Source organism: Camellia sinensis, chromosome 5, assembly GCF_055761805.1.
Source record: "Camellia sinensis isolate YWXY chromosome 5, ASM5576180v1, whole genome shotgun sequence".
NCBI lineage: Eukaryota > Viridiplantae > Streptophyta > Magnoliopsida > Ericales > Theaceae > Camellia > Camellia sinensis.
Window position 1 is genome coordinate 123,016,020 of NC_138965.1, and position 12,489 is coordinate 123,028,508.

General features: G+C 32.4%; 1 protein-coding gene across 1 annotated transcript in view; it reads left to right on the forward strand.

The window, feature by feature from the left end:
• LOC114268854 (uncharacterized) overlaps positions 1-12,489 on the forward strand; it is a 224,054-nt gene that overhangs the window by 183,427 nt on the left and 28,138 nt on the right. The gene's annotated exons all lie outside the window — the stretch shown is intronic.

A 12,489-nucleotide genomic window follows, 5' to 3' on the forward strand; every position in this document is an offset into this window, starting at 1 on the left:
TGCCCTTGTTTTACCAAAACTATGATAACTGCATCTCTTTTCCAAGACACAAAATATCATACCTCAAGTGTGAATACTTATTCATTTGTTGATTTTAAAATCATTCATATCTCAAGATTCTCAACCTCCACATATTACATCAATTTCATACATTGGAAATGCAACTATGAAGAAGAACAGTAGGTATATATTAAGTACCTCAACATTCTTACCAAGGCATCCAAAAGCAACGAGCAGCTAGTATATTTACTCAAAACCATAAAAATTCCTCTTTTATATGTACTACTACTACAAGACTTTGCCCTAGTTTATGTAGCAAATGGGTTGATTCACCCCAAGCATTGCCCTAATTTTTAATTTGAATCACATTTCAATAACAATGCCCTAATTGAGGGCATTTCGTACTTCATATTCTGTGTGTTTTGACACACACACACACACACACACATATATATATATATGTAGATATATATATATATATGTATGTATGTGTGTGTGTGTAAACAGAGACAGATAGAAACTGAGGCAAATCGAGAGGGAGATACAGAGAGAGGGAGAGAGAGATGCGAAATTCAAACATACCTGGGAGGGAGTTCGGGGGAGTTCGGGCGACGGAGACTATTCCTGTACAGAAAAGGGCAGAGGCGTGAGTGTACATATGATTTGGGAAAATAATCGAGTATATATGGAATCAATGTTGTGAATATATGATTCGTGTGTGTGTGTAAACAGAGAGAGAGAGAGAAAGAGGGAAACCGAAAAGCCGTGTGAGATGTTTAAGAAATGGAGATGGAGATACAGAGAGAGAGAGGGAGATACCTGGGAGGGAGTGCGGGGGATGATATAGCAACTCTTGCGATGGAGATAGAGCAGTGATAGAGGCGGGAGTGCGAGAGGGAGGGAACTGGGATCCTTTTGCAATGCAAATAGAAGAAGAAGTAATATTCCCTCCACAATTTCGTGGGACGTTTGGCGACCAAAATCAAATTAGTCGCCGAAACTAATTAATTCTAAAACAAACTTTTGGCGACCAAAATTTTGGTCGCGAAAGGTAAAAACGTGACATTTTTTTTTTTTGTTTTCATTCGACAAAACAAATCGAAAAATTATAATTTTGTTCTAAAATTTCAAAAAAAAATCAGTAAAGATAAAAAATAACAAAAAAAATAGTAAATATTTGTTGCTTATTTTGAATTTTTAAAACATATATATTTGTTAGATTCGGCTCGAAAAAGAGATTATCTTAAAATAGGTGTTTTTTTAGATGTTGCCCAATGGTTCATGTGATAGAAAAATAAAATTAAAAATATTAATTGATTATCTTAAAAGAAAATAGAAGTAAATGTTACAAAGTTTGTAACATTAATGTTTTAAAAATTGAACCATAACATAACAAATATATTAAAATTATATTTAAATAAAAATATAAGTAATAAAATTATAAATTATAAATATTAAATTATCTTAAATATTTGTCCTAATATTTTTTTCAAAATACATAATTTCAAAATTTCAAAATTTCAAAATTTTTGCAAATACATAATTTCAAAATTTTCCCTATAATTCAATATTGTAAATATTTTTTTAAAAGACTAATACTATACAAATAGAAAATTTTATTGTGAATTTCTTATTTTAAAATAAATTAATATAAAAAACAAATTTATTTATAATAATCATATTACCGCATTATTGTCAAAATTTATTTATTTATTTTAAAAAAAAATTTAGGGGGTATGAATTAGAATAGAGATGAGATTGAGAAGTTTTTTTCCTTCCACAGGACTAATAAAAAAATAAAAGAAATCAAACACAAACTCAAACACAAGGAAGCCTTCAAATTGGTCCCAGATTTGAAACGGTCAACTGTGATCAAGATCTTGTCTGCTTTTGTCTTCCCAACTCTGTAATTCACTTCTTTCCAATACATAGGTCGATTGATATATATATATATATATATACACATTTCCAGAGACACATGATTTTCATTTTTCTTCTTTTTTCTCTTCTCCAGGATCCCCAAATTCCTCATACATATACACACACATTTGCAGAGATATATTAATAGTGAAACTCACAACTGTTATGTTGCTGATAAAATCCACCCTTGTTCTGAGAGGATTTATGAAATGCTGCATGAACTCTTTCTACCGATGAAGGGAGACACTAATTTTACAGATTTTGAATATTTTATGTAATCAGTACACTGCATTGTGCCTAAGTTATGTGGTGGTGCAACGGACAGAGTGACTTCAAATATAAGAATATTTGAGATTAAAGAAAATTGACTTATTATCTTCTTTAATTCAAACTGTCATCATCAAAATTAAGGTCAATTAACTATCATAATATTATCATCAGGATTGCCTCTAGTCTATAAAAGTGGATCAGGCATGCAGTCTTGCTATAGACTAAATTTGTTTTGGTAGTCAAAACTGGTCGCCAAAAATGTGTTTTCTTGTAGTGTTGTTATATAACTATTTTCCCAACTTTGAAAATATTTGTAGAAATGGTGTGGTGCAACCACGGTAGTAGTAGTTGTGGTGGTGGTGATGTGATGATAGTTATGAGGTGGTTTGATGATGTGATGTGGTGATGGTGATAGGATAGTGGTGACATAGACGGTGGTAGCATTGGGAATGATAGTGAATCTTCATCTACTAAGGCCTCTTTTGGGAAGACTAAAAAAGTCAAAAAGTCAGTTTTTAATCTATTTTCGGTCACATCATTCTCTTTATTTTTTTATATGTTTTTCAAAAAAAATTAAAAAGTCAACTTTTAACCATGATAAGTATCGTTAATTTCATAATATCATTTTAAGAGAATTAACCACGTTAAAAATTAAGTTGATCAGATATCGGTAGACATTTCAAAAATTCTAAAATAACCCCTGAGATATTAATTCGTAATCATATTTCAATTTTAACTAGTGAATACCAATCTTGATCAAACAATCAATAATAAATCAACACAAAAAATAATCCACTAAGAAGACAAAAAAATAAATGAATTACACATGAGTACTCTCAGATAGACAAAAAAATAATCCACTAAGAGAAGAAATATAAAGAAATCACACGCCAAAGTCATAATTGGATTACCTATAATCCACTATCAAAAAATCATAATTGGATTACCTATAATTGCGATAAAAAAATCACACGCCAAAGTCATAAAATAATCCACTAAGAAGACAAAAAAATAAATGAATTACACATGAGTACTCTCAAATAGACAAAAAAATAAAAGATAAAGAGAAAAAAGATGAACGAAAGACACACAGACAGATAGACAAACAGACAGAGAAAGAAGAGTGATGAGTGAAAGAGAGAAAAATAAGAGTGGTGGTAGTTGAATGGCATTTGCAGTAGTGGTAAATGTGGTAGAAAAGATAGGTGGTGAGAGAGAGAGATGAGTGAGAGACGAATAGAGAAAAGAGATAGAGAGACAGAGAAAGAGACAGAGTGATGAGCGAGAAAGAGACAAAGTGGTCGCTAAAAGTGCATTTTTTTTGTAGTGGATCGATAAATCGAAAGGGAGCTCAATAAATAAAGAAGACAGATAATTCAAAACTCTTTTCAAAACTTAGTTCAAATCAATTTTTTAAATATTTTAAAAATATTTTAATTTTGTGAGAGACAGATAAAGAAGAGAGAGAGAGAGAGACAGAGATAGAGTGATGAGCGAGAGAGAGAGATAGACAACGTGGCTGCTAAAAGTGTATTTTCTTATAGTGGATTGATAAATCGAGAAGGAGCTCGATAAATAGAGAAGATGGGAGTAAGAAAGTGAGCAAGACGAACATAGTAAGAGAGAAATAGACAAATAGACAAGTAGACAGAGAGAGATAGAGAAGAGTGATGAGTGAGAGAGAGACAGGGAGAGAGAGATAGACAGAAAAAGAGATAGAGAGAGAAAGAGAGAGAGAGATGAAGAGATAGAAAAAGAGAGAGAAACAAAAGATGAGCGAGAAATAGACAAAAAGAGAGAGAAATAGAGCGAATATTTGCTGCTAATTTTTTTTTGAGTCAATGAAAAATAGATCAGGCTTGTTAAATTAATATTTTTTAATTTTATTTATTGTTTATACTTTTTACTTTATTGGAGTTTTATGACTCAGTTTGTGAAAAAAAAAAATTACAAAGTTTAGAAATATTTACAAAGTATAAATTTAAAAATAAGTCATACAAATCTAATTTATTTACTCATAAGTCATGAGTGAATTATTTTTACACACTTAGCCCTCATTTTGATAATGAAATTTTTTTAAAACTTTTTAAATATATGTTTTGTGTCTGTAAAATGATTATTTCATTAGTACTGGTAATAATATTGAAAAATTTATTAACATGATAAATAATTGGGATATTTTGTCTTTTATTTGTGAATTTTGATTTATTCTTAATTTATTAGTGTTATTGAAATATGATGATGTAAAAAGTATAAATAGTTTAATTGTACTTTTTAAAAATAATAAATTTATTATTAAAAATTAAATTCGTCAGACTAACCTGTAACTATGCCTTTAAATTTTTGCAATGTAAAACTATCGACAAACAGCCAATAACAAGTTGCCCATTTTAGCATACCTTTCGCGTGAGGGCCCAATTATTAAAAGATGTGTTCAACCATCAAATGAAAGCCGACTACTTCTTCCATCTAAAAATAATAATCTATTTTCAGAATTTAATTTCTTTTTATAATACAATTATTACATTTTAAAAATATTAATTTTTCAAAATTGCCTTTTGATAGTATATTTTTTTAGACATATCAATTGTCATAATTGTACTTTTTGTATTATTAATGGATTTTAAAAAAGGACAAAATAAGAAATTCATTTTATTTTAATAATTAATTTCTTAAAAAAATTAATATTTTGAGATAATAAAAAAAAATAAGATATTAATATTTTTGGATGGTGGGTGTACAACCTCTTAATAAAAATAAAAATAAAAATAAAAATAAAAATAATTAATTTTCTTATTTTCATTCGGCTACCAAACAATTTAGTAGCCGAAAGCAGGTATACAGCGACTAAAAGAAATTTTGTCGCCGAAACTTGACATTTGGCGACCAAAAGTTTGGTCGGGAAAGATTAAAAATTAATTTTTTAATTTTCATTCGGCTACCAAACAATTTAGTAGCCGAAAGTAGGTATACAGCGACTAAAAGAAATTTTGTCGCCGAAACTTGACATTTGGCGACCAAAAGTTTGGTCGGGAAAGATTAAAAATTAATTTTTTAATTTTCATTCAGCTACCAAACAATTTAGTAGCTAAAGGTACCTCTACGGCTACTAAATTTTTATTTAGTTGCCAATTGTCATATGTTTAGCTACTAAAAATTGTTTTAGTCGCCAATTGTAATATATTTAGCTACTAAATTTTTTTTAGTAGCCAATAATCAACATTCCCCTACTAAAAAAAATTAGTAGCTAAAAAGTTGACTTTTGCCGACTAATATTATTTTTGGTAGCCAATTCCGTGACTTTTGGCGACTAAATTATTTTTGGTAGCTAAAAGTGGTCGGCAAAAATGCTTTTTCTTGTAGTGAGTTGATCCTTCCATTCTGACAAATTTTAGTTGTCATATAGCAGCCAAAATTTGAAATAATGAGGTATAACTTACAAACTATTGTCTTGTTTTAATCATTTTAATAAATAAAAAAAAAATGAGAGATGCATGACGCTATTGTGATATGCAATGATGCAGGAACGAGATTTGTTGAGATGCTTGAACCATGGCTCTAAGGTTGCCAATTGGTCTTTAACATCGGAAGGAGTTGACAACTTTAAATTTGTGAACATTATTAAACATTTAGGATTGTATTCTTTAACTAGTTGCTCATACAAATTTGTGAATGGGGTAGTTATATCTGCCTTTGTTGAAAAATGGCAACCTGAGACTAATAGTTTCCACTTGCCATTTGGTGAGATGTCTGTGTCATTAGATGATATAAGTAACCATATTAGGAATTCCTGTGACTGGTACATCTATTTTAACTAGTAAGTTATCATGGGATGAAGCTGCAAAGGTGTTGGTTAAGTCATTGGGAGTGTTAGAAGATGATGCAGTTGTTGAGTTGAAGGAAGCGCAAAGCCAATCAGTGCAATTGGAATGGTTACATGAAAATTTTCAATCAGTTTCAAATGCGGATTCAGATGATTTCATTCATTATGCAGCGAGGGCATATTTATTATTCTTGCTAGGTTGTACCTTGTTCGTTGACAAGACTACAAATCATGTTCCTGTTGTGTATCTCCAGTTGCTCGAGGATTTGAATTTAGTTCATTCGTATGCTTGGCGTGCAGCTGCATTAGCTTTTTTGTATCAGCAATTGGGTATGGCAACAAGTCTATTATCAGACAAATAGCGGGATACGTGAAACTATTGGAGGCTTAGATCTACGAACATTTTATATGTGCTAGAACCCATCCAAATTTAAATTATACAGAAAACCAGCCTCGGGCTTATCGTTGGATTCCTCGTACACAATCTGGTTTATCAGTTTCCGTGTTAAAGTCATTGCGAGAGAACTTGATATATTGGAGGCTCATGAGGTAAAAAAGTAATGTGTAATTCCTTTGTGTCATTGATCTTTTATAGAGAACTTATGATTTTGTGTATTCTTTATAGGTTATTTTGGATCCATATATTGGTAAACGTGAGAACCATCCATTTGCTAAAGTTGCTTACTACACTGGATTGCTGAAATGCATGGATATTGTTGAACCCTATCATCCAGATAGGTTTTTGAGACAGTTTGGAAGGGTGCAAAATATTCCCCCGCCTCCACTTGCTCCACTTTCACAAGGATTTACTGCTGGCAAGTATTGTCTTTTGTACAAATATGTGGATCGGATTACAGAGAGGTGGAAAAATCATGTGTTATCTGAAGTGGAGTGTAGTGAGCCAGTTTTACATCCATGGGATTACACGCCTAATTACATGGATTAGTATTGTCGCATTTCCAATGTCACTATTCAAAATCCGGCACATCGACCTACATACGACCCACGTTCTGAGGCATCAATAGCTGATACTGACTCACAACGCATTTCAAAAGCCTTGACTATAGCACATCCAATAATGCAGTTGGATTAAATTGAAGTTATTAGTACTCCGGAGTCTCTGTACAATGCATTCAAACAAATGACGGAATTATTAGAGGGCCAGCACATAGATGAAGAACAACACTCCCCACCGGAACAACACTCCCCATCAGAAAAACAATAATCCGTTGAAGAAAGTTTGGTTTATTACCGTCTCCTTTGTCCTCACCCTCGCTAAACTAACACTGAACACAACTGAAATTTCATGATCATTTGTGGGATACTATGGATGTTTTGTTTTTAGAATTGAATGTTTATGTGTATTTTCGTATTAGTATGGATGATTATGGACCATCCTTTTGACTTAGTAATATTATGGGTGATTTCGTCATGGTTGCTTTGATGTACGACAGAAGTTATGTTCGCACCATGGTTTTCAATTAGTGATTTCATTAATGCTTTTGAGTTATATATGTCGTGTTTGATTGTTATGATTGCTTTAACTATTGTTGTTGTATTTTTATCATTATATATACATCATCATTGAGTTTAAGAGATTTCTATGTCCAAGCCTGTATTCCCGAATATTACTTATTTGTTTAGGAATGCGTTACGTAATATCTGGGCATGTATTCCCGAACATGAAAAAATGCAAACTTCTACAAGCTTTAAGAATTTTGACCGTTGAAAGTGTTAAGAAGTTTCCATGTTCGGGCCTGTATTCCCGAACATTACTTATTTGTTTGGGAATGCATTACTGAACAAATAAGTAATGTCCGGGCCTGTATTCCCAAACATGAAAAAATGCAAACTTCTACAAGCTTTGAGAATTTTGACCGTTGAAAATGTTAAGAACTTTCCATGTTCGGGCCTGTATTCCCGAACATTACTTATTTGTTCGAAATGTGTTACCGAAAAAATAAGTAATATCCGGGCCTGTATTCCCAAACATGAAAAAATGCAAACTTCTGCAAGCGCTAAGAATTTTGACCGTTGAAAGTGTTAAGAAGTTTCCATGTTCGGGCCTGTATTCCCGAACATTACTCATTTGTTCGGGAATGCATTCCCGAACAAATAAGTAATGTTCGGGCATGTATTCCCGAACTTGCATAAATGAAAACTTTTGCAAGCCTCAACAATTTTAACCGTTGAAAGTGTTAACAAATTTCCATTTGGTCAAAGTTTAATATTTTTGATTAACAAAGATAAGTAACACCAACCAGTTTCATAAACAAATAAAACTGAAATTCTTCAGATAACAAAAAAAACATGTTATAAACATGTACATCTACTTCGCTAGAACTTCATATGTCTATATCTAACTCTATTGTCTCAGTTGTCGCTTCACTCGATCCTACGAGTGAAATGAAATGCTACACTCGGGCATTGCAAGTTGTCTCCGATCCTGCTACAACAGGTAAATGGTAATGTCACCAATTCATTACTATAGGTGGCACCGGGTGACCATGCACCAAGAAGACCTACAAATATGAAATAATGGTAAATTACAATTTACTATTGTATTGCTAATAACGAAAACAAATTTGTTTCAATAATGGGGCTCATAATGAGTACCTGAACGAAATGGTTGTTGTTGACAAACCTAACACATATCTCCTCGCGAGATGCAATCGGTATTGGGATCATCCTAAGAGGAAGAAAATTGAGACATTGTTGAGAAGATAAGTGAAATAACACAACATTGTAAAAAGATGATATCAGATGACCCATTTTAGCCATTGTCATCCAATGACTATATCCAACATTTGATTCAAAATACGCTAAAGTAGTAGTTAACTCATCTACTCTTTTTTGGCCCCAAAATAAACTATTGTAGTGATCTATATGGGCATGTAAACTCAATCTTCCCCAAATCCCATCAATCCAACAATGGTTTGGAATCCACAATTACCATCAACATCAACATTCTTCACGAATTGAATATATGGCCTCAAACTTGAAGGAAATTCACCTACAAAAGACAAATTGTTTTTTTTTTTGCTGATCGATGTGGATATACCTACATGCATACAATCCATTGCTAAAGTTAGTTAATACATGTTATTGTACAGTTATAAACATAATTAATCAGTTTGCAAACTCACACCTTTGGTCATTGCATTGATTTTAATTTCTTTGGACACGTATTTTTCTTCAAACCTACACTTGGTGAATAATTGTCCTGTGCAGATGAAACAAACTCAAAGACAGAGGGCTCACGACGAGTAGAAGTATCAATCTTCAAGGATGGTGAACCCGTGGGTTAAGCTTCACTTCAGGTTCAATCAAGAATGTACTCTCAAGTGTATTTATCTCCCTCAACTTTTTTAACATTTGAACCTACATAGTTCGATCTACCTCTTCATAACGTCGAGCAAACATATCTAACTCTGATTTGCAATTCAAAAATGAATTTGATTTTTTAGAAGTATTAAGCATGTCAAGCTTGGACTAATGTGGATCTACAGAAGTTAGAGGAATTGGTTGATTTTCTCTCATATAATCTACTATTTCATGAGCACATGGTAATCCATGTGTGCGCCGAACAGCACAACTGCATGTAACAATGTCAATGCCAACAAAAGATGCTCACTTGGACTCTGCCAATATCATTTTCCAATGTTGAAATAGACATGTTCCCATGAAGATCTTTAAATTGAGTAGGCTTGAAATTATGTTGCACAATTGTCTTGCTCTTCTTAAACGATGATTTGATGTCAGTGTGTTGCAACTCAAACAAATTGTGTATCCTTGACCAATTTGACTGAAAACTTGACTAGATCCAAGACATCTCTTGCGCTTTGCATGTGAACTCTCTACCCTATATATGTAAACCATTACAATGGTAAAACAGGAAAATATATATTGTTTTGTAAATAATTGAATTTACCAGTTCGTTGTTGAATTTCCCAAGCGCACACATGTATCTGTCCATGCAGCTACAAATCTCTTCTTATATGTATCCAACCAAGAAGATGTGACATATTGAAGTGCCTCTATATAAAAGCCGAACTCATTTTGTAGCAATACAAGTCGTTGCATGTACATTTCTTCAGAAGATGACATAACCAACATATTCCAACTTGTTATAAACATATCCCATTTCTCCTTCTTCTCAAACAATTTCTTGCATTTGGCCAACACATTTTTATTAATATGCCATCTACATAACAAACTTGTAGCTTGTGGAAATATCGTTGCAATAGCATTCATTAGACTCAATTCTCTGTCTAAAACAATAACATTGGGAAAACTATTCTCATCCATTAAACTACGCAAAATACCAAGTGCCCATGCATAATTATCCTCCCTCTCATACTGGAGGTATGCAAAACCCACAGAGAAAGTCTTTTTAGTGGATGTTACTCCTACAATCTCTAAAAGTGGCAAACAATATTGATTGGTCTTATATATACAATCCATTAGTAACACACGTGGGAATGCACGTAGCAAATCCAAACTAATTGGATGTGCAAAAAACAAATCGGTAACAGTCTCAATATCTTTACAATTCTTATGCCATTCTATGTATTTGTTCACCGCTAACTGACCCAATAGTAGCTGAATTTCAGATCTCCCAGCCTTCTCAAAAACTTTATGCCGTTGACGTGCATTGTAGATTGTTTTCATTGTGGAAACATTTTCACTATTGCGCTGTTTAAGTGTGTCTAATATCTCACTTGGTCGTACCATACTTTTCGACATATCAACCAACAAAGAAGTTTCCTTATGTGATAACCTCCCAGCATAAGAATGACCTTCAAGACAAACCGCAACAGGATGATTATGCACACCACATATCATGATCAATGTCCAATCATCGTTTGTATCTAATTTTTTAGCTTTTAACAGAAAATGACAGTCATATTTTTTAGTACTAGTAAGCTTTAATTTTTTTTTCCTTAGGTCTAGTGTTTTTCCTAATGTCCCTATAACATCCACTCCTCTCACAAGAGTTAGTGTTGGTTTCTTACGATAAGTACCACCCGCACCTGATTTCTTCACAACAATAACCAAACCATTTCTCCTCCCAACATCACGTGCCCACCGAATTAATTCATCTCAAGACTTGAATATCTAAAATTGCAAAAAGAAGGTAATGATTTTGTTACCAATATACACATAAAGAAATAAATTAATGCACATTAACAATATATATGTGAAAACGATTCATATATAATTTTCAATACGTTCATATATTACTTCGTGAGTCACAAATTCATTACTATAATCTATTATGAATTCTGAGCCAACTTTGCTACTTCTATTTGACTCGCCATCATCCTAAAATAAATAACAATACAAATTAAATTTCAAAATATGATCAATAAAACAGGTCCGAACCTATGAATAATGTTCGATTACCTACTTCTGAACAAATAATAAATGTTCGGTTACCGGTTCCCGAACAAATAAACAATATTCGAGCCTGTGTTCCCAAATTTCGGTCAAATGTTCAGGAGTTCAGTCTCGAAAAAATGACAAACAGATTTTATTATTTTTGTCATTTTTTTCAAGAAACTTACCCTTACAAACCCAATCTCCTCTGAGCTAAGAACAACATCAAAGTTATGAATCTCCTCTGAGCTTTTATTGTAGTACTCCTTTCGTTTTATGGAGTTGTAGTTGTCCAAAAAACTTCCACTCGTTGTTATTGCCGGAGAAGTGTAAGTAATCAAATGGTTGCCACCGTTAACGCTAGAATATTGTTGCCAAAGGGTTTTCAAGATTTTGAGAGTGGATAAGTTTTAAAGTTGAGATTTGGAGAAGATGAATGAGCAGTGATGGAGGTGGGTGCTCACATAAACCCTAATTCATGATATAATAGGTATGTAGATTTAATTGTAGGATGGGGTGTCCCAAAATTAATGATGCCTTTTTTAGTAATTTCATTTAAAGTTATTATTGTAATAAAAAAAACTAAAAATTGGTAATTTATGGGGTGTTAATAGCACCCCGCTATTTTAATTGTTGATGTTTCTCTGTAGCCTGATGGCATCTACATGTTCAAAATAAATAAATAAATAAATAAATAAATAATAGTGTGGCTTGCTTTTTTATATGTTGAAGATCAAATTAATACACTTTAAATATTAGAAATCAAAATTAATTTCACTTTGGGCCAAAAAAAATATTTAAACCTTTTATTTATTTAGATAATGAATTAAAAAAAAATCTTCTAGGCTTTGGCATTTGAGATTTGAGAATAGAGCCCCCTGCAAAATCTTGAGCATTACTCCTAATGAGAAGTTATTTGGTGGTCTAAAAGTATTGTTCTACATCATTCATGTTTAGACAAGTGTCTAATTGTCTTTCCAAGACAAACAAATAATGAGACCCATTATTTTAACCAATAATATTCAAGTTGGGACATTACCTAAATTTGCCCTAGAAACAAATTATAATTTCGCCATTCTCACACCATTCTTCAATCT